General features: G+C 41.7%; 1 non-coding gene across 1 annotated transcript; it reads left to right on the top strand.

The window, feature by feature from the left end:
• The first annotated feature begins 5,182 nt into the window (after positions 1-5,182).
• On the top strand, positions 5,183-5,289 carry LOC132618717 (small nucleolar RNA R71). The gene has a single exon (XR_009574278.1). It is a non-coding gene; the product is annotated as a small nucleolar RNA R71 (small nucleolar RNA).
• Positions 5,290-6,841: the final 1,552 nt, after the last annotated feature.

The raw sequence follows: 6,841 nt of genomic DNA, 5'->3' as shown, positions 1-6,841 counted from the left end.
GGTGCATTCGACATTTCGTCGATCAGATCGACGGTCCGTCGAATGTGTCGTGTAACTGCTGTCCTGGCAATTTCTGGGTTCAACACTTAGGTTCCTCAACACATCAACAAACATTAAAACAACACAACAACAAAAAGCAACGGAATGAATAAAAAAAATATTACGAAAATGCACATGGGTTGCCTCCCAAGAAGCGCACAATTTAACGTCGCGGCACGACGTAATACCACTTTTGATGCTAAGATCCGGTGCCATGTTTCAACCGGTGAGCATCAACAATCTTGTCTCCATCAACCATCCAATGGTAGTGCTTTACCCGATGGCCATTTACCCTGAAAGTACGCGTCCCATCGTCGTACTTTAACTCCATTGACCCATTGGGTGACACACTCACCAAAGTGAAAGGGCCGAACCAGTTGGATTTCAACTTGCCCTGAAAGAGCTTCAACCTTGAATTGAACAGCAACACCGAATCACTCGATTGAAAATCTAGCTTCAGAAGTTTGACATTATGATAGTGCTTCATCCTTTCTTTGTACAAACTCGCACTCTCATAGGCATGATACCGAAACTCATCCATTTCATTCATTTGAAACAACCGCAGCTTGGTTGCTTCATCCCAATTCATGTTCAATTTTTTTAATGCCCAAAAAACCTTGTGTTCAAGTTCAACAGGTAGATGACAAGCTTTACCGAACAACAAACGATAAGGAGAAGTACCAATGGGTGTCTTGAACGCTGTTATATAAGCCCAAAGAGCATCATCAAGCTTAGATGACCAATCAGTTCGGTTTGCATTTACCATCTTGGCTAAAATGCTCTTTATCTCCCGATTGTAGACTTCGACTTGCCCACTAGTTTAGGGTTGGTAAGGAGTTTCCACCCTGTGATGCACTCCATATTTCTCCAAGAGATTAGCGAATTGCTTGTTGCAAAAGTGAGTGCCACCATCACTAATGATTGCCTTTGGAGTGCCAAACCTTGTGAATATGTTTCTTTTGAGAAAATTGGTGACACTCTTGCCATCATTGTTGGGCAATGCTACAGCTTCAACCCACTTGGACACATAGTCATCCGCAACAAGGATGTATCTCATACCACGAGAACTCACAAATGGGCCCATGAAGTCGATGCCCCACACATTAAATAGCTCAACCTCTATGACAAAATTCATTGGCATTTCGTGCTTCCTCCCAATTGACCCTTGGCGTTGACATTGGTCACAAGATTTCACCATCAAATTTGTATCATGATAAAGGGTGGGCCAATAATAGCCACATTCAAGCACTTTAGCTGCAGTGCGGTTCCCACTGTGATGACCCCCCACAGGAGAGTCGTGGCAAGCTTTTAAGATTTCCATGGCCTCGGATTCGGCCACACATCGCCGAATGATGTTGTCGGCACAAGTTCAGAATAAATAGGGTTCATCCCAATAGTATTGACAACTATCTCTCAAGAATTTCTTCTTTTGATAAACCTTGATATCGTCGGGGATAAGACCCGTCACCAAGAAATTGGCGATATCTGCATACCAAGGGGCAACCTCACAAGATACTGCCAAGAGCCTCTCATCGGGGAAAACATCATTTAACTCAAGATTTCCACTTGGTCTCTCAGCTTCCTCAAGTCTAGATAGATGATCCGCAACTTGGTTTTCACAACCTTTTCGATCTTTGACCTCAAAGTCAAACTCTTGCAACAACGATACCCAACTAATCAACCGTGGCTTTGCATCTTTCTTTGTCATCAAATATCTCAAGGCCGCATGATCCGTATGAACAACCACTTTGGATCCAAGTAGATAGGCCCGGAACTTCTCAAACGCGTAGACAATGGCTAGAAGCTCTTGCTCGGTGATGGTATAATTCATTTGAGCTCCATTGAGGGTCTTGCTAGCATAATAAATTGGGTGCATGATTTTGTTGTGCCTTTTCCCAAGCACCGTACCAATGGCAAATCTGCTTGCATCACACATGAGCTCAAATGGCATGGACCAATCCGGAGATACAATAATTGGAGTAGAGGTGAGTATTTCCTTCAACTCATTAAATGCTTTAAGGCACTTCTCATCAAATACAAACTTAGCTTCTTTTTCAAGAAGCTTACACATCGGGTTGGCGATCTCTGAGAAATCCTTGATGAACCGCCGATAGAAACCGGCATGTCCCAAGAAGCTACGAACCCCTTTGACAGAGATTGGTGGAGAGAGCTTGGCAATAACATCAACTTTTGGTCGGTCTACCTCGATACCCTTCTAAAAAATCCTATGGCTAAGGACAATCCCTTCTGTCACCATGAAATGACATTTCTCCCAATTAAGTACAAGGTTGATTTCTTCACACCGCTTCAATACCTTACCGAGATTGGCAAGACATTCGTCAAAAGAGTCACCAACAATAGAAAAATCATCCATGAAGAATTCCTAGAAATATTCCACCATATCCGAGAAAATAGACATCATGCACCGTTGGAAAGTAGCTGGGGCATTGCACAAGCCAAAAGGCATACGGTTAAAAGCAAAAGTGCCATAAGGACAAGTGAAAGTGATTTTCTCCTGGTCCTCTAATACAATGTTAATTTGGTTGTACCCCGAGTACCCATCCAAAAAGCAATAATAAGCTCTTCCGGCTAGCCAATCAAGCATTTGATCAATAAAAGGCATAGGGAAGTGATCTTTACAAGTCGCGGTGTTTAGCTTTCGATAGTCCATACACACTCTCCATCCGGTGACTGTCCTTGTAGGAATCAAATCATTCTTGGAGTTAGGGAAAACAGTGATGCCCCCCTTTCTTGGCATACATTGCACCGGACTAACCCATGGACTATTTGCAATTGGGTATACAACACCCGCATCCAACCATTTGATTATCTCTTTCTTGACCACTTCTCGCAAGGGTTTAGCCTTCTTTGATGCTCTACACTTGATAAACTATCCTCTTCAAGTTCGATTCTATGTTCACAAATACTGGAGGGAATTCCCCTAATATTCGCAATAGTCCACCCAATAGATCTTCAATAAGCCCGCAACACTTGAAGCACCTTTTGAGTTTGTTCCTCACTTAACAAAGATGAGAGAATAACCGGTAAAGTATTATCTGGGCCAAGAAAAGCATACTTCAAATGAGAGGGAAGTAGCTTAAGCTCAAGTTTTGGAGGCTCAATAATCGAAGGCTTAGTCTGAGGAGTGGTTATTTTATCAAGATCAAGAGATAATTTCTTCGGCTCATAAGAGTACGAACCCCGGCCAATGAGAGAATTAACTGTTTTAGTATACCCCTTCATGTAATCTGCCTTGAAGTTCACCAAAATAGCGGAAAGTGTTTCGTCAAAGTGCTCCTCCTCTAACTTATGATCCACTGCTTCGTCTATCACATCGAAAGAATCAATGACCGAAATGCTCTCATAAGCACTGGACAATTTTAACCCCTTGCTAGCTTGGAAAGTTACCTCTTCATCATTGACCCGAAATTTCATTTCATTCTTTTCTGAGTCCATTAGGGCTCTCCCGGTGGCAAGAAATAGCCTTCCCAAGATAATTGGAACTTCTTTGTCAACCGCACAATCAAGGATGACAACATCTGCCGGTAATAAGAATTCCCCCACTTTAACAAGGATGTCATCAACAACCCCTATCGGTCTTTTGATGGTTTTATTGGCCATCTAGAGACGCATGCTCGTTGGTCTAGGTGTTCCCAACTCGGCTTGCTTATATATGGATAGTGGCATCAAATTAATACTAGCCCCATTGTCACATAAAGCACGAGCAAAATCATGATGACCGATGGTGCAAGGGATAGTGAAAGCCCCGGGATCTCCCTTCTTTTCAACCTTTGGTGACGTAATAATAGCGCTCACACGGTGAGTGACTCCCACCGTATCATGCTTGATTGGACTTTTCTTTGTCAACAAAGCTTTCAAGTATTTAGCAAATCCCGGCATTTCTTGGAATGCATCAAGAAATGGGATATTCATTGACAACCCTTTCAATTGGTCGTAGAAGCGTTGGCACTTGGCATCCTCCGTTATTTTCATCAATCTGTGTGGGAACGGGGGAGGAGACTTATATGTTTGAGTCAAGGGTTTAATTGCCCCCGTGACCTTGCTCTTTTGGGTGCTACCACCGGTAGCTTCTTCAATACTTGGCTCATCGTCACCCTTGAGAACAATAGGGTGTGCTTCTTTTCTCTTTCTCAACAAGAATAGGCACTTCAATTGGTGTCTCCATTTCTTCTTCCTCAATAACCTCATCAACAATCGGCTCGACAATTATAGGTTCAACCACTCTCTGATTTACCGCATTAAGGATCTTTCCGCATCTAGTAGAAATAGCTTTGCATGAGGCAATGTGATCACCTCCACTACCCCTTGGGTTCGGAATTGTGTCGCTAGGAAGGCCCCCTCTTTGTAGTGGATGTTGCTCACGAGAGAGATCTCGCATTTGTGACTCAAGTTTGTGAATCAAAGCGGTGTGAGAGCCTACCACTTCGGTCAAAGTATCCATCTTCTTGTCACTCTTATGTTGGTTTTACAGTATTTTTTCAAGCATAGATTCCATTCGAGAATTCCCTTGATCATTGGAAGGACCTTCTCGCCAATTTTGAGAGTTAGACGTACGACCCTTTGGTGGAACATAGGCTTTGGAATTCCGATTACCATAATTGTTGTTGTTGTAATCCCTCCTGTCCGAACCACCATATTCATTTCGACCATAATGATTGCTCTGTTGTTGGGGTCTCCATTTCTTTTGATAACCCCCTTGAGAGTGATCGATATAATTCACACTTTTTCCGAGATAAGCTTCTTCCGAGACTTGGTACATCCCAGGTGCATGAGATGGCATCTCTTCGACAACATTCACACTTTTAGCTTCTTTCTCCGTAAGCCTCTTTGATAACAAATCCACGGTGGTTTGCAATTGAGAGAAAGCATGATCTCGCTCATGATTTTATTTGGTCGCTCATGATTTTCTTTGGCCACCGCGGCAGCAGAGGGACTACCATATGACAAGATTTCACTATCACTTGAGTGCCAAGCTTGATTGTGGGTGGTGAGCTTATCGAGCAACCTGGTGATGCTGACAAATGATTTGTCCATGAAGCATCCCCCAGCTGCAGTGTTGACAGCAATTTGATTCATTGTATCTAACCCCTTGTAGAACTTCTCGGTGAGAATAGCATTTGGAAACCCATGAGTTGGAGATTGAGCTAGATAGTACTTGAAACGCTCCCATGCTAAATATAATTGTTCCCCCGAAAGTTGTTTGAACTCAAAGATCTTATCCCGAAGCTTAGCCTTTTTGCTTGGTGGGAACCATTTCTTCAAAAATGTATTGGCTAACTCGCTCCAGGTATGAATAGAATTGCTGGGGAGCTTTTCATACCATTCCCTTGCTTGGCCAGCCAAGGAATATTTAAAGACCCGTAACTGAAGTGCATCAGCAGAAACAACACCTTGGGATTGCTGAGCACACACATGCAAGAAGTTCTTCAAATGTCGAAGTGGAAGATCCTTTGAAGAATTTCGGAAATAACTTTCAAGTTTCAATAGCTGATAGATAGAACTATCAATTTTGAAAGTAGCATTTCCAGTTCTAGGGGGAACCACAACAGAAGTATAATCAGCTTCATTGATGAATTCCGCAAATATATTTTCATCCTCATCCTCTTCTGGTGCAAGTGGGTTCACTTGGAGTCCACCTTGGTTTCCTTGATTCCTATTCTGTCTTCTTGCCATGTTCATCTGGTTCACCACAACAGCAAACAAGGTGTGATGGAATAGAAAAAGTTTTAAAGAACAGTATACAACAATCAGTAATTTCTAAACCGTATTCCCCAGCAACGGCGCCAAAATTTGATACGCTCAAATTACACCTATTAATGGCGTAAAGCGGACGTTGTCAAATATAGTAACCCAAACAAGGTTGGGGTCGAATCCCACAGGGAATATGGAGAGAAAAGGGTACTAATTGTATGCGACACTAGTCTTTAAAGGATTTAATCCTATTCCGAATGTTTTGAAAAGAGATTTGGTTTGTATTCGCTATTTTGAAGTGTTTGGATTTGGAGAACCAAAGTTGTGTCCCCGCGATGATTAGATGTTATGCTGTGAGTGTCAATATGATATATTTATAATGGGTTGGAGTTATGTATGCACTTAATCTCTAATGCACTTTATAATATTTTCCAATAGTTAGAAAGTATTTCTTTTCATGATTTTCTCAAATGCAGAAAAGTTGTAAATAAGATTGATTAAATATGCCAAGTAGAACTCATCTTATCCCTAAGCGAGTTCATTAAACGAGGGTTAGCGCCTCAAGTCCTTGTTATATTATTTCGAATCACACCCTAGTTCATCTTTCCAAATAAACTAGGGTTTGTGCATGAACAAGTGTTTGCAACCACTAATGAACAATGAATATGAGAAATAATAAAACACATCACAATCTGTTATATATATATACAATGTTAGACACCCATTACATAGCACCCATCATTTTCCAACTTTGATTAAAGAAACTACTCACACATTATGGTCTCAAAAGTAGTAAGCAATAAATGAAACATAAAGCTTACAAAGTATAATAAAGATGATGGATAATGGAATCTTGTTGTCCTCACTAAGCTCCAAAAGGGGAGTATTCAATGCTCACCCACCAATGGAACTTTGTTCACATGGTTACAATAAAAATCTGCTACCAAAAATAACCTAAAATGTTCTTTAAATAGGCTTCAAAAAACGCACAACAGCAACTAACAAAATTGCCCCCGATAGCAAGATCGACGGACCGTCGATCGTTCGACGATCCGTCGATTTCTCCGTCCTTTGTACCTTCAGCCATGTG

This window comes from Lycium barbarum, chromosome 1, assembly GCF_019175385.1.
Source record: "Lycium barbarum isolate Lr01 chromosome 1, ASM1917538v2, whole genome shotgun sequence".
NCBI classification, from domain to species: domain Eukaryota; kingdom Viridiplantae; phylum Streptophyta; class Magnoliopsida; order Solanales; family Solanaceae; genus Lycium; species Lycium barbarum.
The sequence above is the reverse complement of the archived record's forward strand: the minus strand, read 5'-3'. Positions and strand labels throughout refer to the sequence as shown.